Here is a 22556-nt window from a genome sequence, read left to right on the forward strand (position 1 = left end):
TGGAGATCGTACAGAGGAAGAGCCAACAGGATTTAGCAACCAAGAGCAGGGACTAGAGATCTTCTGTTAACCAGAAGCTGGGAATGGGTGACAGGGGATGGATCACTTGATGATTATCTGTTCTGTTCATATCCTCTGAAGCACCTGGCATTGGCCACTGTCAGAAGACAGGATACTGGGCTAGAAGGACCTTTGGTCTGACCCAGTATGGCCATTCTTATGGCCCCTGAAACAGGGACCGAGCTGTATCAACCCCTGCCTCTGGAGGAATATACAGGAGTTGCCACCTGGCGAAGATCTGGAGGAGCTGCTACCCTGTGAATACCCTGAGGAGCTGCTGGAACTGTTGGCTGCAGAGTACCCTGAAGAGTCTGAGGGCTCATTAGCAACAAAGCCCTATGACCAGGTAGGGGTAGGAAGTAGCCAGGGAAACTGGACATTAGTCCAGTTGTGTTTGCTGAAATCATGGTCAGCGTGTTTCAGCAGGATCCCTGCTGACCCAGTTTGAGGATTCCCCACCACTGTTAGGGTCCTGGGGTGGGACATGGTGGAGTAGGGTGGGCTCGGGTCCCCTTATCCCCTGCTGCCAACCCCACCCCTGGGATTGCAGCCTACCTACCTTAGGCCAGACGGCCTGCATTTGTTTGCTGTCTGCTCCCACCAGGGAGCTGGGCCACCAACTGCTTTGCTCATTCCTAGCCAGGGAGCTGGGCCATAGACTGTTTGCTGTTGGATCCAGCCAGGGAGCCGGGCAAAAGACTGCCTTTGCTCTGTCCCAGCCAGAGGGCTTGAGCCTGACTGGCCCCACCCAGTGGGCTGAGCCTGGTTGTGTTTGCGGCCCACAAAAGCCAGAGGGCTGGCTACAGACTCTTTACTGAGTTACAGTGCCAATCCCCTGTTGATCGGCTTTCAACCATTAGGTGGCATAGTGAGGTGTAGTGGCCTCCCTCCGACGCAGACAGGGAGGAACTATTCCAAGCCACTACTGAGCTTTTAGAATAAATCTTTTAATTTATGCCAAACCACAACAGGTGGATTAACCCAATGGGGTGCCTTGGAAGAATCCATTTGTTAACACACAAGATTCTGCATTATATTTTTTTCTGCTGTGTTAAGTGATAAGCAGATGCGAACAGCAGATGTCACACAGGTTACAACATTCAGGGCTGAAACCAAGTCTCTGAATGTTGCGGTGGCATTCAGGACATGAATCTGACAAAAGTCTCTTTGAGAGTCATGAAAAAACTTTTAAGAGAAAATAGGAACTAAAATGTAACATCTTCTTAGGCTTATTTCATTTTTCTGCTATAGATGAGACTGGCATCTTTCGAGAGACTGAGTAACAAAAAGTAAGATGTTTCAAATGACAAGTGTCATCTCCAAGAATGATTGCTAGCAAGTTCTCTGGCAGGTAAAAAAAAGGTTAATTGTTAGAGGTGGACTTAGGCAGCTGTGTTTTGAAAAGCTTCAGTCATATCAGTCAACAAGTCATGACTTTTTCTTCTGATCAGTGTTTTAGAGAAATAGGGAATTGTAATGTTTCTTCTGCTCCCTTATGATATCAAGTTAAATAAAAGTCTTTTTTCTTCTTTTTAAGAATTCTTCCCCCATATCTAGGAGGAATAAATTAATGTGCAAAGCCTAGGCTCACAGCTACAAATCTCCATACCATGAAAGACCAGTGTAAACCAGCCCCCATCATCGTCAAACTACCCAAAGGGCATGGAGTTAACAGGTTCCTTGGAATTGCTAAGATTAACATTTGTATTTGTTGCAGGTGCTGGTGAAAACTCAGGAGCAAAGAGGGGTAGACATAAGAATAAAGGTCAGTGAACAAGTGAACTGGAAAAGAGGGTGGGGGGGAAATAATGGATGGATCTACATGGGGCATTGACTCAGGGTCTGCACAGGTTCTCTCCCTCTCATCCCTGTGCTCAGGCTGCTCAAAGAAGGGGTCTCAACGCCTCTCTCAGTTGTTTCACCTGTGTCTTTTTATTTACAGTGCTCAGTGCAGCCCCAATTTCCCCAACATCAATCCCTGGGTGTCTCAGCCCCTGAGACTTCCTGTAGTCGGTAGAGAGTGCGCTGCAGTCCCTCTGTCTTCTCCCCTGGCTAGCCTTCCACTGAGCCTTTCTCTGGGCTTATATCTCCTCCCAGTCACCAGCCCAGCAGGATCCACTTGTCTCAGTTGATTCCCCTGAGACTGCCCTTGTTAGGGTCTGCAGCTGAACTCCTTGCAGAGTCTCTGGGCTTCTGCACCTGGCTGCCCTGCTGAGAAACGGGGGGGAAGCCACCTCTTTAGCAGGACATTCAAGGGGTTTATACCCCTGCCCTGCCACAGGCATCCTTTCTACCCCCACAGTTTGACTCAAGCAGAGGGTTGGACTAGATGATCTCCTGAGGTCCCTTCCAACCCTAATAATCTATGATTCTATGATTCAAGCTGAAGACTTGCCCACATCTCAGAGCCATCTGTGTACATATTATACACAACCAATGATTAAACTGAGAGGAGTTAGTTAAGTGTTGTGAGCTGCTCAAAATACCACACATTTACTATTATGCATATTGTTCTTTAAAATGTATGTTGGGGGGAGGCTTACTCACTTACCTGATGATTTCATCTAATTCTGTGAATATTCAAAGATAGGATGGTGAATCCGTACATAAAAGCAAACATTTCTGTGTGCTTTCATTTGTTGGCACACCTTCAACTAACATTTCACTTTACCAAACACCATTTTAAATTAATTTCTTTCATTTCCTTTTCTCTTTTCCTTTCTTTCTACCTTAGTTTTTCATTCTTCCCTCATTTGTGTTCTCACTCTTCCCCAGAGTCTTTCGTGAGAATCCCTTCTTCACTTTAGTCTTTGCCGCTTCCTCTTTGCATCCTAACCTCTTCCATCAGGTTTGTCTTCTGCATCTTCCCAGTTTCCGTCTTCCTCCTGTTCTCATTTCTAAATTACCCTCCACAGTATTACCTTCCAATCTCTAATATGCCTCCTCACAGTTATTATTCATTCACCACCACATCAGGATAGGATTCCTTTGCCCTTCCTACCTGGCCCTATCTGACTTGTCTACATTCAACACTCCATACCTGCACTGTGCAGGAACAGTCCCTAAATGTTGTTTAAAGGAGATAATCATGGTCTTGGGGGACAAATGGGGACAATTGAACTGTAGATTCACCTCAGAGTTCCCACAAAGAGGTGTTCTTTATTCTGCACTTGAAATCTTAGCCATAGTATCTCATTTAGAAGTGGCTTTTGAAAAAGGGGCAGCAGATGAGGTATTGGGTTGCAAAACCAGATGGTGTGCCACATGAGAGCACTGACTGACCATTCTCATCAGCACAAGGGTGCTTGTGGTGGTATAACAGAGGGCATGAGAAGGGAGGGATGCTAAATGCAGGGAGGTGAAGACCCAGTGGAGGATGGAAGTTAGTTCTTAGAGAACTAGACCTGCTACAACTCTTTATACCCCTTTCAGAGATAAAATAATACGTTTTTTTCCCCTTTATAAAATGTTACCTTTGAAAAGATTTGTTTTATTTATTTAGAGATGTTTCCATGGCTGGCACTAACCTGTTGTCTGAGCATCTCAAAAAGATTTACCCTCCCATTGCCTTTCTGGGGTACATTAAAGTGTTAGCCACAGACATAGAGAGAGTCTGGGTCTAATCCTGTACTGTACCTCCAGTGAGGGCAGCACAGATGGTACAGCTCAGGCATAGGGGAGGTGAAGGTAGCTACCATTGCATCCTTCAGATTGCTGCTCTGTGAGGTCAAAATGGCCACCATGTTAAGATGGAGCAGATAAGGGCTGCTGTAATATCTGACAGATACATCAAGCTGTATATGGGCTACACTGCTGCCTAGAAACCTCTTAGATCACGCTCCACTGGCTCTCCTATTCCTAGCCCTCAGACACAGCCCAGCATTCCCTCCACACCACCATAAATGGTCCTACCCTGTGCCAAAGGAGTTCTCCAGTGGTCTTCCATGGCAGACTACCAGTGGTGTGTAGGGGCCTGGACAAGGGGAAGAGTATAGGGGAGGAACAAAATCTGTCATTTTATGAGTTGTCCATTGTCACACAGGGAGTCTGTATGAGAGCCAGGAATAGAGCCCAGGTCTTTTGCCATTCTACTGCCTTAGCCAGAAGACCATATTTCCATTTTCCAGAGAAAAACCTTGTTGTCCAATTCACTTAAATATCACATTGTATTTAACTGAAGTTGTTTTGCTGACATGTTTTTCTGCTAACTCAGAAAAAGGGAGGAGGAGTTGTGATTTGTAATTTGCAGGATGAATGTTCTCAATCAATAGATAAAATGTAACACATGCTGTGGTTAGCAACCAAGGAATTCTCTGGAATTACAAGTTCAGTTTAGGCAGGATACTTTCACAGCACACAAAAAAATAAATGATAACACAGATTTTTGTGGTGCAATGTTATAAAAACTGTTATCTGCCAGAAAAAGAGAAACAACAGTTCTGAAGCACTCAGCTATTATGGCAGTTCAAGAAGTTATCTCATGGTGTCCATCCACAGAATAACATCTTGGGAGAATGCACTGAAGCAAAGATGCTTTAAAATAGAAAAACTTCATCTCCAAAATACATATGAATGTAAAATAAGTCAATGAACAAATTTTTGATAAAACCGTGAGTTTTGAAAAGGTTATTTGAAAATGAGGGCTTTTTCAGTACTTTTGGAGAGACAAAGAAAAATATTAGTAATTAATCAGAACTATGGATATTAAAGGTACAGATATGCTTAACTCTATGCACATGATGAGTCCCACTGAGTTATGCCTGTGTTTAACTCTTTTTGTGGGATTGGGGCTTATAATACATTTATAAAACATTCTGTATAATCTGAAAGATCATAAATATACTCTTATGTGTTGAGAAAAATGTATATACTTTACAATAATTGATCTGCTAGAGGAAAAAATAAAGCTATTGCCTAGTTACTTACTAATATTTGTGCATCTTTTGATTTCCTTATTTTCAAGAAGGATGAGAGGACACAAAGGTGTCTTCTTACTGAGGTTCTTATTTGTAGAGCTGTCCTTTTCAAGGAGGATTTTGATATTTTGAAATATGGTTGTGCTCTGGTTTGGATTGGAATGCCCCCACTTCCAAATTTCAAAATTCTGTCTGAAAGAGAATGGAATCCTGGCTCAAATATTGCTTCTGGTTGACTGCCCCAGAGCTGTGGACCCCGGAAGCCCTGGGGTCCTGGGCTCAGGTGATATCCACTTAACAGGCTACCCTGGAGCTGTGGATCTGTGGAAGTAAACGTGACCAAGAGATAACTGATAGCTCTCACTTCCCTACAAGCTGAGCAGGATGCGTCCGATATAGTGGCGGGCACTATAATCACATCTGTGGTGACGGGAAGATCTTCCTGGCTCCAGTTCTCAGGGATTCCAGGGAGGTCTTAACTACAAATGAGGTCCTTTCCTTTGAAGGCAATTAACTTTTAAATGAGGCCCTCCATTTGTTAAAGGACTCCAGGGCAACTCTGCATTCTTTGGATCTCTTTCTCAGCCACAAGAAGTATGCAGATGAGACCACAACATCCCTTCAGGCAGCTGGCCAGTACTATTATGAGCCTCAGATAATCTTGGAGCTGTCAAAAGAGAAGCAATGGTGACTGTCCACATCTTCTGCTATTGTATGATTTCTGTCTTCCGCCAGTCAGGAGGTTTGATGACAGTGTCATGAGCCTGACAGAATTTCTTGTGACATCCTTTCTTTCTACCACAAACTCTCTGGCAACAACCTCTTTTACTTCTGGGAAGCCTGAACTTGAATCACCTCAGATTAATGGGTTCTGGGAAATGTCGAAAAAGGATATTCTACCCTATTGCAGTCCCTTCTCATGTTCCCCATTGCTTTTTCAGAGACCCTTCTCATGAGATATTGTTGAAACAAGAAGTGAACTCCCTTTTACAATTTGGAGCAATAGAGGAAGTGCCCTTAAAGTTCAGTGACAGTGAGCTTTTATTCCCACTATTTTTTCATCGCATAGAAAAAAGGGCGTAGGCTTCCCTTTCTGGACCTTTGATATCTCATCCATCATCTCAAGATCAGGATGGTGACTCATGACCACTTGCACAACCTGGAGCAGTGGAGGAGGTGGTGCCTTTAGAGTTGAGAACAAGAAATGCTCAGTGTTTTACTGCAGAGAGTGCTTTGTGAAGGCTCCCTGTCAGATGCCTTTCTCATGCCTTAGACACCAGGACTGAGGTATGCTATCCTCTCGGTTCCCCAAGATACTCAGGGCCCTGAATAAACAGAGGCAAGATGCTACATTGATGATTATGACAGCCCCAGCATGAACCAGGGAGTTCAGGTATTTGGATCCAGTGAACCTCTCAATTCAGCCCCTGATCACTTTGTTCGATCTGCCTGACACAGTCTCACAGAACAATGGCCAGATCCTACACACAAATCAAGCATCCTCACATCTAAAAACTTGGCTGCTGACTGGATAATGTCCACCAAAAGAAGCTGTTCAGCTAAAGTTCAGAACGTTCTGCTCTTAAACAGGAAAGTCTCAGCTAGACTGACTTATAAAGCTGAGTGGAAACATTTTCTATTTTGGCCATCTCAGCATCAGCTATCTCCCTTGACATCACCTGTTTCAGCCATATTGGACTATTACTGGCTCTGAAACAATCTTGACTTTTGATAAGTTCCATAAAGGTTCATCTAGTAGCAGTATGTGTACATCACCCTCCTAACCAAGACCACACTGTACTTTCCCAGCCTACAGTGGCAAGTTCCTTAAGGGCCTAACTCATTTTTATGCCCCAGTTTGGGAGTCCTCTCCCTTTTTGGGGCCTCATACATTAACAGGATTGATGGGTCCCCCATTTGAGCACTTAGTAACCTGTTCTCTATATCATGTATCAGTGTAAATTGTCTTTTTAATAGCCATTACATCAGCCTGAAGGATAGGGGAAATTCAGGCCCTCATGATAGGTCCCCCTTATGCAGTGTTTCATAGGACAGGATTTCCCTCAGGCCTCACCCCAAGTTCCTGGCCTAAGTTGCTTGAGTTCTGTATGAACCAATTTATTAATCTCCCAGTTTTCTTGCCCACACCTCACTCAACCTGTGGAGACGCTAAACTTCACACACTTGATATAGTGAGAGTACTGTCTCATTACTTGGACAGGACAAAATTATTCAGGGACACACCTAGACTGTTTATGGCCTTTGCTGATAGAGTTAAGATCAGGCAATAGTCTCATATAGATTATCAAAATGGGTCTTCATGTGCATAAGAACATGGGCTGAGCTAGCCAGGTTTAATCCACCTAGCCATATTCCACTAGTGCTCAGGCAGCCTCTGCTGCCAGTTCGAAAAATGTCCCTGTACTTGAAATGTGAAGGGCAGCAGTGTGGAGCTCTGGTCACACGTTTCCAAGACATTGTTCTTTAGCAGAGGTTTCCAGATCAAATGCCCATTTTGGTAGGGCTGTCTGCAGTCATTACTTAAGCAGGAATCCAAGATCCCACCTCCAAAAGTGAGAAAACTACTTTTTAGTCACCAAAAGTTGAATCCATATGGACAGTCATTTGAAGAAGAAACAATGGTTACTTATTCTAAGTAACTGAGGCTCTTAAAAATCTATTGTCCACATGGATTCCGTGACCAGCCCTTGTTCTCTTCTACTACTGTGTCCTAATCATCTTGGATTCTGTATTCATGAAGGAACTGAGGGATGGTTGAGCCCTTTCTGTCCTTGGGTAGCAGCATGCAAGGACATTTGGGCACAGCTGCAGTCCCAACTGACACTAATGGCTAAAAGAATCCAATCTTTTTCTTTTTGTACATCTCTGGGAGGTCTTGGGATACTGTACACAGTTCTTGACACCTCCAAATATATATAAAAAATCAATATATTATATTCATCTACTAAGTGGATTAGATGTCATGGGATCTAAAGAAAGATTGAGGGAATGTAAAATGTACAGTTTAAGGAACAGAAGACTAAGGAGGGACTTTTGAGAAAATGACAGAGAGAGAGAAGAATGATTTTTACAGTGATTAAGAATGAAAATTTAAACTAGATCTTATGAGACTGCAATGGAATATTTCAGCCTGCTGAAGGTACTGTAAACATAAACTAATGTTGAGAACAAGATCAATGCTTCACGAGCACATTGAATTTTAATTTGGTTCATATTTTGTTGTCTCTGTGGAAGCCAAGTCTTCAGAGCCGGTGGGGGGACAACCTGCAGCCTGCGGGCCATACACAGTCCATAAGGGCAATCTACTGGTAGGCTGCGAGACTGTTTGTTTACACTGACCATCCGCAGGCATGGCCACCCGCAGCTCCCAGTGGCTGCAGTTAGCCGTTCCTGGCTAATGAGAGTTGCGGGCGGCTGTGCCTGTGGATGAACAATGTAAACAAACTGTCTCGCAGCCCACCAGCAGATTACCCTGATGGGCTGCATGTGATCCGCGGGCCGCAGGTTGCCCACCACTGCTTCAGAGGGACAGAGTGATGTAGAAAGGAAGAGCAGGAGTTTGTGTTGTGCCCCAAAAGGACTCTTCAGAGTAGAGATGAATGCAGCATAATGTAGCTCATATGCCTTGGTGCCTACAAGTAAGTCCCTAATACTTTACATAATTGAAACCAAAAGTAGCTACCATGGTAACATCTGTCAGAAGTTTCCTATGCTGTGCTACTTTAGGAGTAGCAATATTTAAGATGTTGGTACTTGAATAATCCATAGCCACAAATGGTTACACATTGACATCACCACTAGCAGAAATTCCTACAAAATGTAGAATGAAAAAGAAACCTCACAACTTTCTGCTGCAAAAGAAAGCAGGCCTCCGTCACCTGAGCTAGCAAAGAGAGATCCTCTGGAGCTCCAATATTTAGACTTGTATCCTCTTTTCTCACCAACCAATAGAGCGCAGCATTAGCACAGTCACTTGAATAGATCTGATTCCAGCCAGCAAGGAGCAAGGGGTACTCAGACACACAATCATTACATTTCTTCAAAGATCGATTAAACTGTATAAACACCTGGTGCATCTGTGTAGCTATGAAAAACACCAGATCTTGCTAAACGTTTTGGGCCAGTCTCTGCTTTAAAGTGCTTTCCCCTCCCTTGAGCTTAGTAGGGAAGGAAAGGAAGTATGGATTGAAAACACTTCTGAAGATTTCATTTTTGTTTTTTTATTATTCTGAAAAAACCCCACCACTATTTGCTGAGAGCTAAAACAGCATATTTAAGTCCCTTTTGGAAAGATGGGGGGGAGATTTCTCCATTTACTTTAATTAAAGTTCTTCACTAGCTTTTTCCCCCTCTCTCTTGAGTTTGGGAGCTTGGAAGGCTTAATTTTTTTTTGTTTTTATTTTGTTATTAGTATTTTTTTTTAAATCTAGCTTACTCAGTAGGCAAATTTTCCCATGCTTTCAAAGCTGTTCTGTTTAGGCAATCAAATGTAATCCAACCACAGTCTAGCACTTGCATTCTTCCCAACAGCTTGATATCTATTGGCATTAACGTTATACTGCCAGATCAAGGGTAGACAGTGATGTCGCTGTACAGCACATGAGTGGTAAGTAACTGCAGCACAAATAATGAATTGATAACATGCATGTGTTCCTCCCCCATGGAGTATGTGCAGGGGTAAGTCAGCTGTAATTGATTTATAGTATGTACCAAAGCTACCAAAGCTATGCTAAATCAAGCCAAATAATATTGGCCTTTTTATATGAGTGAAGTATTTCCCACGAAGCTGCAAACTTGTAACTGTTAACTTACAAGCCGTATAACCCAATATGTTTGTTTTGTCATTCAGTAGGAACCATCAGAGAAAACTGAAGACAGTCTCCAGAGGGTTATGCTAACTTAAGCTGAGAGAGCAATTATACCACTAAAATGAAGAAGGCACATTCAAGAAAACAGAGCGAATAGAAGTGAAAATCAATAGAATAAGAGACCTCAGCTTTGAAAATATTTTTTTAATTGAGTCTGATTAGCTATTGGTTTCCTCTACTAACCTGTATAAAGGCAAACTGGTGCAATACTTGACTCACACAAAACTTAAAGGATGTCTTTATTGTTCATCAACAACTATTAATGGCATCTTTAATTTATTAATGTTTATCTAGGATTCTGGTTACATTTGGTAAAGGTAGACAAAATATGTATACAAAGTTCTTTAAAAAAAACGGTTTGTTCCCTCTTTCTAATGTTTTAATTGTAAAGAAGATGTAGTCAAACTCACGTTGAAAATTGTAACATTTCTTCATTAAAAGCTGAATTTCATTGACAGTAATTTAGCTATGATTGTTTTTGATGGTAAACTGGAAACAGCATACATTGATCACTACCACATGTATTTATACTTGAGTTGGCTGGACTTGAATTCTCCCAGGGAAACTGGGTAGCTCAACTGGATTTCATTTTTTAAAATTTCCAACTTAGTTTCCAATCTGTTTATTCACAAGAATTCTTAGGGTTTCCACTAACTGTTGCAGATGTTCTTTTCTACTCTGGGTCCTGCAGTCTTGGAACAAGTTCTTAGGAGAGAAGAGATCTATTTTATAGGTTCAGTCTGTCAGTTAGCAGTTAAGTCTACTGATCAGCTGGTCTAATATATTGTAGAGCATACTAAGTTGCTTTGAGAAACACCTTTTAATTACCTATCCAGATCTTCCTTGCTTTGGGAGTAAATTTATGAGGGCAGGTGATGGAGAGATGAAGAAAGTGAGTCAAAGGGAGAAAGACCAAACTTGTGTCCTAATCCTACTCTCATCAATGATAGATGAAGTTTCCTCATTAATGTCATTGGGAACATATGGCTGAGGTTCTGATCCTGTTCTCTATGGAGTTAAGAAATCAGCTAGAGTTTGAAACCGGGGCAGCAATTGGTGGATCTACAGCTGCTGTGGCCTGCCCACCTGGAAGAGCTTACAAGATCAGGGCCTAAACCCTGATCGGTCACTGTAAGGGCGTCTCAGATTTCAACCCACGTCTCAGGAATTTTTGTGTGCAGTAGTTAGGTGGATGTGATGGCAACAGATGAACCAGTTTTATAGAGATCCTTGAGATGGGCCAGATAAAACTAGGGTTGTTTGGAAGGCTAAGAGAACAGAAACCCATAAATAATTGTGCTGTCCTCCTTTCTTCACTAGTGCAGCTGTGGGGCGCATCTGGCAGCAGGCAGTCTGTTAGCACTGTAGCTATTTTAAACGCTTAATGAAATGGTATTAAATTAGTTGAAAGAGTTTTTATTGAAAAAAACAAAACAAGTTATTTTAATTAAAATGATGTGTCCCTTCCCCTTTGCCTGATGGCTTTTGGCATTTTTACTGTAAATTCATTATAATTTTTTCTTCCATCACTAGACCACTTTTACAACAATTTCCACTGGAGGGAGAGTCTGAAATCATTTAAGAAAGTATTTTATGCCTATTTTCCAGATGGAAAAACTGAACAACAGAGAAATTAGGGGCTAGTCAAACTTAGGGTGACCAGAGGTCCTGTTTTTAAAGAGACAGTTCCGGTTTTGGGGCCTTTTTCTTATATAGGTGCCTATTACCCCCCACTCCATCCCATTTTTCACAGTTGCTATCTGGTCACCCTAGTCATACTACAACAGGAAAATGGTCACCAGTTAGTATCCCTCAATTAAGAAAGACCCCCTTCTAGTCCCCAGTCATGAAAGTCCAGGGATTGTCAGTAAAATAACTCTCCTGATCTCAGGTGCTGTGATGGAGCACAAAGAGAATGGTGATCTCCCAAATAGCCTTGTTCCAAATTATATACGGCTGTATAGATTGAAACCAATACTGTGAATTGCCCTCAGAAGAAGATAGAAAGCTATACCTAGAGCATAGGTGAAACACACATTTTGACCTGCTACATTAAGTACGTGAGGCTGCATTTTAATTAAAATCATGTCATAATTCATCTGTATTATGTAGCAAAACTAAATGCTCTATGGCATTATTTTATGTCACAGTGAACAGGTGTTTTCATTAGCCTAAGCATCATTATGACATGACCCATGTGACTTAATGCACTATGGGAATCAGAACATACAGACACTGTGTATCTGAATGTTAGAAGGGAAATCTTTTTGAGTTAGTTTCCATTCCTCCTCTATAAGAGTAAAACAGAGGTTAGTCACAAAAAATGAAATTACATGATGAGCAGAAAGTACAGAAAATTTGCAAGACCAGTGCTGGCAGGTCACATGTCTGTAATATTTGGCTGAAATTTCTCTTATATTTAAAAACAAAAATTTGCCCCCTCCTCTTGGCCGTTTGCATATATTAACTTTGGGCCTCACCCTCAGCCCATCATTGACCCCGTTGCTTGCTTTTTAAAAGGGAATCCACCTTTAACCCATCAGTCCCAGAAACTTCTTGGAGCAGGTGTATTGAAAGCTCTGGGGAATCCAACAGACTGCAAAAGGAAATGCTCCCAATAGCCTCCTGTCATAGCCCTAGAAACTACTTCATTCATTAGAAACTACTTCATTCGTTGTGTTTCTTTAATGAAATGCAATCTTTTTTTTGTAGTCTAGATGATACAGACAGCTGTTCAGTTTGTTTCAAATGCTCTCTGTTTCTGGTGTATTCATTTAGAGCTTAATCTCTGAGCAATGTCTACTTGACTTCATAAATTAGGATGAAAAAACAGAAATCATGGATTGACGGGAACTTTTGCATAAATTTTGATAGTTCTTGTTAATTATTTTCAACTTTCTTATTTTTCTCTTCATCTTGCAGCCAGACAGTCTTCCCACAAAAGCTGGAGGAGTTTTTTTAAATGACTGTCTAAAATTAATCTGCTTCTTTTGGGTGAGGATTTTGCTTTTTTCTTCCTCATATTTTTTCTTGGTCACACCATGATGCTGCCATTTCAGCGACTCCAGCACTTGTGACTCATGCCTTGATCTTTAAGGGAGATGGGTCATGTGCACTCGTCCTCCTCATTAGCATGGGAGGAGCGTTCTGGCAATTTCATTAGCGTGGCTAGTGGTTCTAATTTAGATCTGGTTTATGCTGGCTTCATCAACAGAAAAGTTAGTAACGCTCTACTTAAGGTGGCACCATCAGAACTGTATTGTCCATGTAACTGAACAGTCAAATTTGTGTTACTGGTGGGAAATGTAGTTATGTAATGAACATGTTCTTATGATGGTGGTGCCATCTGTGTCTATATAACTAGTCTGCTTGCATATACAAGTTCCAGAAAAAATTATAAAGAAACACAGTGACAAAATGAAAGAATTACAGCGATTAACAGAAATGACAGAGAAAGTCAGCAACTGGTCCATACCAATGGAAATGCAATATTGGGCTAAAAGATGAGTAAAGTGGAGGAACATCAATGCACTGGAGTAGATAGCATAAAGGAAGGAACTGAGCTTGGCCACAGTTCTGGCCCTAACCACTTCTTCTCAGGACACAGGGCTCCATTAGCACTATAAAGCTATGCTTTCTGGCCAGCCCAGATGAACACAATCTTCAGAGAGCCATCAAAACTGGCCTTTCTAGGCTACAAATCCTGAAGCTGGGCATCTCTTTCCTTTTCCCTCTTATTTTTGGGACATTTTTACCTATCTTACCTGAGTGCTGTGGCCATTAGTTCAAATAATTTGTAAAGAATGTAATGGTATTATGGATGAATGGATGGAGATGGAGAAAGAGAATACTAGATGAGGGAAGCTTGAACAGGAAGTGGAATACAGGTGGGAGTAAGGAAGACAGTAACTGGAATGCAGGGAGGAAAGAAGAAAGAAAGAGAAAGAGAGAGAGAATAAGCTTGGAATTGTCAAGAACAAACAAACAGCCAAAACAACCTTATTTCTTTCTTGAACAGGTTTACTGACCTAGTGGGTAAGGGGAAGTGGTAGATGTGATATCACTTGGTTTTAGTAGGGCTTTTGACGCAGTCCCACATGACATTCTCATAAGCAAACTAGGGAAATGCAGTTTGGATGAAAGAAGGGTAGAAGGATATTGGGCCTTGCCCATTCCAGTTGTCAGCCTAGGTTGAAGGAGCACCTGAGCTTGTTGAGGAGGGGAGCTGTGTATGGGGAAAGAGGGCTGTATGGTTAGAGACAGGAAACTTAAAGATGAGATAAGCTTGAGTGTTCTGGATACTTGTCTGAAGTGAACCTAAATTCCAACCCTTTTTAAGTTCAGGAATCTCTCATGAAAATCAAATACGTTTTAAGAGGGAAATATGGTTTTCATTCATTAATATACTAGCAGAAGAACAGGTTAATCACTGTCAATTATTTCATTGATTTTTAGGGAAAATAACTCTTAAAGCAATTCAAAGATCTGAATTACAGAGCATCAGTCTGAAAGGAGACAAGTGCAGTAGATTTTTATGAACCACTGCACAATGGCAAAATATTTTTTTATTGTGATGGATGCATATTCCAGATATCCGTTGTTGGCATTTTTTCATCTGCTCCATCGGATGCTGTGCTTCCTGTTTGGAATCATATATTGTGCATATGTGGTATTGCAACTTTTATCAAAACTGACAGTAGACCACTGTTCAATGGTCTAGTTTCTGAAATATGTGGAACTTTAGGGATTTAAACACATGGAAGATCACACCCTATTGGCCACCATCCAATGTAATGGCTCTGTGCTTTATGCAAAACAACTTACACTGAAGATCATAAATGGAATTCTATTAAAAAAAATCTCTAAATCAGTTCTGAGACATTACAGGGCCATGCCTTATCCTGCTATGGGAAAATGTCTGGAGTATTTAATCTTTCAGAGGCACGTAAAGATAACTTTTCCAGAAATCAAGCAGAGCAAGATGGACTGTGACATCTCCATAAGCAATCAGGTCACAATTACCAATGTTAAAGCCAAGAAATACATTATAAGGGACGGGAAGGGTGACAAAGTCCTCTTTGGAAAGTAAGGGCTCATTTACTTGTTGAAATATTCACAAAGTCCAAAACAACATGATTCTTTTGAACTCTACTTCCTACAAAGGAATCCAACCCTTACGGGAAAGTCCTACAGGCGTTGAGAGAATATTAACCCTTCTATAGAATTTGTATATCAACCTATAGAATTCTAAAGCAGGGATGCAATTCTGTATTAAATACTATTGGTTGGTTTACAGATTTATAGAAAGGAGCTCATTATTTGTTAAATTCTATAGATCCCTATTGTACAATGCTATTGGTTTCATCCCTATTACATACTACAGGACTTTTCCATAAGGGCAAGGAAGGCCCTACTGATAGATATGAAGGAAGACAGATAATTGGAGACTCCCAATTTGAAGATCATGCTTCACCTCATTGTGATTATCCCATTGCTATAATTAATTATGAAGGAAAGAGAGAAGTGAAAGGCTCAGGGCAGATTCTCAGCTGATGCAAATGAGTGTAGCTCTGTTTACATCAATGAAGTTATACACATTTACACCAGCTGAGAATCTGGCCCTCAGTTTCTTCAAAAGCACTAGGTACATTTAAAAGTTCAGTGCATTCTATGGTTCCTTTGTTGTCTTTTACCTGTTTGCACAATGGAGTCATGAGCTTTGACAGGGTTCCTAGGAGCTACTATTAAGTAATAGAAAGCCTCACTGAAGAAAATGAGCTTTGTCTTAATACATACAGATCTATGATGATGTCCAGAAAGAGAGGTCTAAGCTGAAAAGTTTAGTTAGAAGTTTAATGTTGTGAAAGGTTAATTGGAAAAAAATATGAAGCAGAAGTGTTCAGTAACACGACTAAGAGATAGCAACTCTGTGTGTTCCTTTCCAACCGTGTGAAAGCCGACAGTATGCGTGCAAGGGAGATGCGAGTGGGCAGTATAATACAATGCATTAGCATGGACAGAGTTGCAACAGCAAGTACAGAACATACAATAAATACATTTTCTTATTTTATTTCAAAGTGTGAAGAACCATAAAATGCATGTGAATTTGAACAGATCTAATTTTGTGAGAGATGCACAAAAAACTACTCTGCCATCTTTAACATCAGAAAATGTGCAGTGTGTAATCCATACTGAGCAGTGGCCCCATTCCCATCAAACGGCATTACAACACTTGTCCAATTGCTGTGAAAACCAGAACAGACCGGGCTGAGGGCAGAAAGTGGCCAGACTGATGCTCTCCAGGGTTACTGAAGCAATGTAACACCCCTCAGTGCAACTGTTCTCTAGGGAAGAGTCTGGGCTCTATGGCCGGTGCAGTACACTATGGATATGGCTACAGTGCATGTTTCTCTGGTGGCATGTAGAGTACATACCCCCATACGCTGCTGGAGGAATGAATAGTGGATAGCTGCTGAGGCATGGCTTAGGCAAGTAAAGACACATCTGAAAGGTGTGGGTAGGTAGATGAAAACCTATCCTACACTCTCTCTACTCACCTAAGCAGTGCCTCGCCATCCACACTGTTATTTTTAGCTGTGTAGTGTCCCACTGCTTCCCCACTGCTGGAGCCTTTCCCCACCACAGGGAAAGGCTCCAGCAGTGGGCAGAGGCTCTGGTGGCTGTGGGTGGTGGAGGCAGCATGGAAAGGCTTGGGCAAGTCTTTGTTACTGAAGCCTTTCCCCACAGCAAGGGAAGACTCTGGAAGCTAGGAAACATTTCCCCATTTCCTGCTCCCCTGCCAGTCTTGCTGCTATGAAAGACACCGGCAGTGTAGAGCTGCTGAAGTCTTTCCCCTGTGCCAGACCCTTTCACTGATACATGTAGCTTCACAGTGCAGCACGGATGAAGCCTGCTTTTCAGGATGGACCGGTGAGGTGAAGCTATACGTACACTACATGCCGCAGCCAGCAGCATGTATTGTAGGTGTAGCCTATGAAGTTATTAGCATCTTCATCGTGGCTATATGTCCTGTCACTACTTGGCTATGTGACAATGGAAAGGCACATTTAAAACTGGCCCTGTTGATAAATTCATCTAGCATGACTTTGAGGTGGTATAAAGAGACAGGAGAGATGAAAGCGTTTGTGTGACTCATTGAATGTAAACTAAATCCATTGCATCAGCTTCACAAGGAGGGAAGCTGATAGGAATATGCAATGCAGTTAGTTACTGTTGATATTTAACTTAAATATAAGTTCCAAGAGATAAGTAGGCAAGTGGATAGTGGTGGCAGGCGGAGGAGGGAAGTGCATCTACTATGTATTAGTGGATTAGGCACAGACCCAAGGACTGAGAGAACTTTCTTCTCATATTGGTTCTTACACTGACTTACTGTATGATATTGGACGAGACACTGAGGCCAAAGTTTTCAAATGTGCCTTCCCCACCGCCCATGTACTGTAATGTAGCAGAACTCTAGCCCCTCCAAAGGCAGATATAAATCTGACCCGGGCCATGTTTCAGATTTAAAAACATAGGTTTATCACTTATTTTATTGCCAGGCACCCTAGTTCACACCATTCTTTAGTAATTTATTATTCTGATGGCAGTCTCCCCAGATCCTATGGAATATTATCACCAGAAATAACAAAGGTATTTTTTCCACAAGTCATCTGCTATATGAACTCCACAATGATAACTGCAATTTCAGTTCAAAAATTCAGCCTAACAAAAAATGAGCCTGGAATGTCAGTTCACCAGATGTGTCTGAATTCCTTTACGTTATCCTAACAAATACTTAATTGTAAAGCTAGACGTTGACAATGAAATTAGTGTCCTGGATTTATAAAAAAAAACAAAAAAACAGCTTCAGCCTTTAGGTGCACCTGTTTACAGCATTGAGGCCGTCTCAGTCAGGGCGTGTGTATGACTGAGTCTGCCAATGCAGCTGTTCCATTACCATAAAAACCACGGTATTTATGAAGTTTTAAGCCTTTCTGAACTCCATAACTTGGGCTTATAAAAAAAGAGGTTGTAATGCTACGTCTGGACTGTGATAATAGTTTAGATAAAGATCCAGCTTGTGACTCTTAATGACAGCGTTAAGTCTACTGGAAGGCACTATATCAAACTATCTACAGCAAACCAGACAGCAACTATGAACCATGACAAATTAATGATTAACTGCCTTCTGTATGCTTCGTTAGGAACAGCACTGCTATTTCAAGGTTTTGCAATTTCTTTCGAAGAAATTGCAACTCCCCTTTGTAAGTTACAGCAAGACAAAAACCACAAATATAATGTGTACAGTTTTTGTATTGCTTGTCAGCGTAGGCAAGTTAACAATAATTCCCTTTGTATGTTATAAACTGACAGTTCAGACTCCAAGTCCCCAACATTGCAGCTGATTCTGCATGGGCAGACCCCTATCCCCTCACAGAACTGTACTGAATCTGATGACAGGCACAGGGTCTGGAACAAATAATCAGCTTTAAAAAAAAAAGCTTGTATCTCATGCTAATTATTTCTTCAAGGTCAGGGCTATTTAAATGTAATTGCCTAGGACTACTCTTGTGAATGCTTTATACATTTCATGGACAACCTTCATTTTAGCTTTTTTGTTTGTTTGTTTTTTTAACCCAAACTTTTGAGGGTTTGGCTTTGCAACCATAACACTTTTTCACATCATGGATATATATGGTATATATTATGTTAGTGCCACAGAGGGAGGCCCTGGAGCACCCAGTGCAGTAGGAACTGTGAAACTGTCAGGTTGACTTCCAAAGATAAAGAGCCAAAATGCCATTTATACTAATGCCCCTTACATCAGGGTCTGTAGAGCCCTATTTAGGGCTCCCCCTCCCATCCCTCCCCTCCCTCCAGCTGACCATCCTCTTCCCCTCTCAGGCACCACTGCTTCTTCCAGAATCTGACACTCTGGTTCATGACCCACTACATCTACCCCCTCCCAGAACATGAGAATGGCCACATTGGGTCAGACCAAAGGTCCATCAAGCCCAGTATCCTGCTTTCTGATAGTGGCCAATGCCAGGTGCCCCACAGGGAATGAACAGAACAGACAATCATCAAGTGATCCATCTCCTGTTGCCCATTCGCAGCTTCTGGGAAACAGAAGCTAGGGACACCATCCCTGCCCATCCTGGCTAATAGCCACCAACAGACCTATTCTCCATGAATTTATCTAGTTCTTTTTTGAACCTTGTTATAGTCTAGGCCTTCACAACATCATCTGGCAAGGAGTTCCACAAGTTGACTGTGCATTGTGTGAAAATATACTTCCTTTTGTTTGTTTTAAAGCTGCTGCCTATTGATTTCATTTGGTGATCCCTAGTTCTTGTGTTATGAGAAAGAGTAAATAACACTTCCTTATTTACTTTCTCCACACCAGTCATGATTTTATAGACTTCTATTATATCCCCCCTTAGTCATCTCTTTTTCAAGCTGAAAAGTCCCAGTCTTATTACTCTTCCTTTATATGGGAAGCCTCAGTCCTCAAGGGATCCCCCTTACTGTCACTTCCCAGAAGCCCCTGCTTTCCCTGCCCTGCTCCTTCCATTTATCTCTCCCGGCTGGCGAGCCTCATCCTTGTGTGATGAGTTTGTCCTGCTTCCCAGCCAGTCCCTGACACCAAAAGGAGCCCCAGCAGTTTTGACAGCTGGCAGGTGAGGTCCTGGCATGCAGCACGCAGAGCAGGACCCAGCTGCTGGCTGCAGTGCACTCCTAGCCACGATGTACGTGACTGCTAGTTACAGGATCAGTGTGTGTGCAGACACACATGCATGCAGCAAAAAGCCTGGACAATTATGTCTCTTGACTGGCAATTGTCAAGAGAGTAGAAAAACTGGCCAGGGTGGTCAAAAACCACCCAGATAGCAACCCTGTTTTCCATGCACTTGCTTAAACATGGTTGGGCCATAGCCTGGCTGTCTCCCCAGCACCACAGCCTATGCCTTACATCACTCTGGCAGTGTGAAAGTGTGTAAATTACATTTACAACAACTTTCTGGGCCTTGTAGTTACCTTGCTGGAGTAATGTCAAGGGGTTTAAATGAAAATAAGGCCCAAAGTGTAGAAGGCAAGTAACTGTTGTGGAATCAGACATACTATAGTCTTTCTGCACTCTTATGCATCTGTTTCCTGCTGCTAGGTTAGTTGGATTGTGAAAGGCTCCTCATGTGTCAGCATTTAAGAAATTCTCCAGAGACTGAAATTCTATGTTTAACTCAGGCAGCTGCATTCATGTAGCCAGATTTGCCTTTTGGCCATTCAGCATCATCATAGGAAATAAATACCCAGCTCCCACATTTTTACAACCAGAAAAACAAAACAACAGTTCAAACTTTCAGCTTACCTCACTACACCCTAACTTTCCACAGATCCCAAAGTCCTTCAAAGGATTTGTTCCACTGCTCTTTTATAACTCATGCTGGCTTAAGAGTTGTCACTTAACTTCACCTTCCCTTTCAAAACTGACGCTTAATGCCATGTGATCCAGCGCTTTAAAGGTACGTACCTGTCCTTATTAAAGACAAAAATAATAACCTCTCTTCCTATTCCTGTGTACCACTGGGGTACTATTCTAAAACAAAGTGACTTGCTATGCTTTAAAGAAACACTCTTTCTCACATATGTAAATCTAATTTTGCTGCACTATGTAGCTAAGAGAACTTATAGAACTCCACAACTGGTATAGGATGCACTGTCTGGACTGGGCCCAACACTACAGATTGGAGCAAGAGGACTGAAGTCAGAGTTTCCCACATCCTAGGAGAGTGTACGAACCACCAGGCTACAGACTCATTGTCATATGTGTTTACCTCCTCTTTCTTTCTTGCTCTAGCCCAGTGATGCTATAACTGTTTATCCAGAGTGCAACAGCTTCAACAGGAGAGATTGAGAGCACCCCTTTCAGGCTATCCCATAGTCCAGTGGATAAAGCACTCACCTTGGAGGTGATAAATTCCTGTTCAGACCCCTCTGTTCTTTTGAGTGGAGAGGGGACTTGAACAGTGGGAACCCCCACATCCCAGGCAACTACCCTAACCCTGGGGCTAAAAGTGATAAGGGAGTTCCTTCTCAACTTTTTGCTAAAACAGAGCAGGTGCTCAACTCCAGGAAAGGGTTCACACTGAGAGTCGCTAGCAGAGGTAGGCACTTCCCTGCAGTCTGGACTTAGGGTTCTATCTCCATGAGAGGGGCGGGCATAGGACATAGCCCTCTGGTTGGCAGTTTCCATTGGCTATCTTAAGCAACTTGCTGCCTTGCATGCTCGTTTTTGTGGATGGCAGCTTTCTCTCCCCATTCATTGTGTAGGAGCCAAGGTGCCTAACTAAGGCAATGTGAGATACAATGATTTTCTAAAAGTTAAGTGCTTTGATGCTCGGCATTATAATATCTTCTTCCTTTTGTGCATTCAGGCCATGGTTTCTAAACTAGCCTTCAAATTTCACACCATTGTTAACATTGCCACAGCTCCTTTAGAAATAGCAGAGGTGGGATTCTAGCATAGACAGAGCTGCAAATGGCTGCTGGCATTTTAACCACCATGTCATTTAAGTCTATTCAGTGTAGGTCTAAATGATGTAGTGGTAAAACTATCTGGTGGTCCTATCTACATCAGGTCTCTCAATGTTGCTAACTCTAGTGGAGCTGCATTAGCAACGGTGAGGAATATTTCTGGAGAAAGTTTGTACAGATAAAGACAGATATCAGACCTGAAATGTTATAGCTCCTATCTAGCAGGAACTGTGTAGCTCCTCCTGTACACAGGACTTACCTCATACTGAAAATCAGTTCGCACATATGCATTCTATCTTATGTAGTAAATTGTTTTTAACATCGTCCAGAGAAACCTCAATACCACCTTGTTAGTGAAAAGCAGATTTAAACATTGTTTGGACTATGGGTGCTAAAGTGGGTTCAAATCTCAAAGAAGTCAAGGTGCTAGCGCTTGCAAGCAGAGAAGCTCTCCCAAAGCTGATGTAGAGTCCTGTGTAACTGCCAGTCTGGGCTTACTCTCTTTGGAGCTCTAACATGACAACTCCAGAATGAAATCTGTCTCTACAATTCTAGGAATCTTGAATCTCAAGTGCAGTCTGAAGGGAGCTTTGAAGTCACATTTGATATTATCAAGGTTGTTTTGGTTGGTTGGTTTTAAATTCAGTGGATTTAAAGATGCAGTGAAGGAACTGGAAATAATTTGTCAAGATTTTTTTGTATTCGCTTCATTGCTATCTACCACATTTCTGCTGGATCGGCTGTAAGGGGTGGGGGAAACATGTTGAATCACATTACAATGTCCTGTGTCACACTGTGTCGTTTTATACTGTGTAAGCCAATACGATATGGGAACTGTTCACAAATTTGAATATCCTCTTTCAAATCTAAATTAAAAAATAAGCAAGCTTGTCTAAACTTTTGGTTGATTTGGTTGATTTTCAGAGGATCAAGTAACTGCTACACATGAAGAATAATGTAAATGACCCTACTGTACTTTGAATTTACTGGCTTGCACAGGCCTCTTATTAAACGTCAATTATTCCATTATAGCCTTGACAACAACAGCAGCAAAAGTACGTGCATGACTGCATGCCAAAATATATTACTGTATGTTTCTTTAAACAAAAGCGCACTGTGTAATGATTGTTGTTTTGTCTCGGATATATACATG

General features: G+C 41.9%; 1 long non-coding RNA gene across 1 annotated transcript; it reads left to right on the forward strand.

Annotated features, from left to right (window-relative positions):
- The first annotated feature begins 213 nt into the window (after window positions 1-213).
- Window positions 214-10220, forward strand: LOC115653673. The gene is made up of 4 exons (XR_004000978.1): window positions 214-406; window positions 1312-1411; window positions 1778-1825; window positions 9847-10220. It is a non-coding gene; the product is annotated as an uncharacterized LOC115653673 (long non-coding RNA).
- The last annotated feature ends 12336 nt before the right edge of the window (window positions 10221-22556 follow it).

Source organism: Gopherus evgoodei, chromosome 1 (genome assembly GCF_007399415.2).
Source record: "Gopherus evgoodei ecotype Sinaloan lineage chromosome 1, rGopEvg1_v1.p, whole genome shotgun sequence".
Lineage (NCBI taxonomy): Eukaryota > Metazoa > Chordata > Testudines > Testudinidae > Gopherus > Gopherus evgoodei.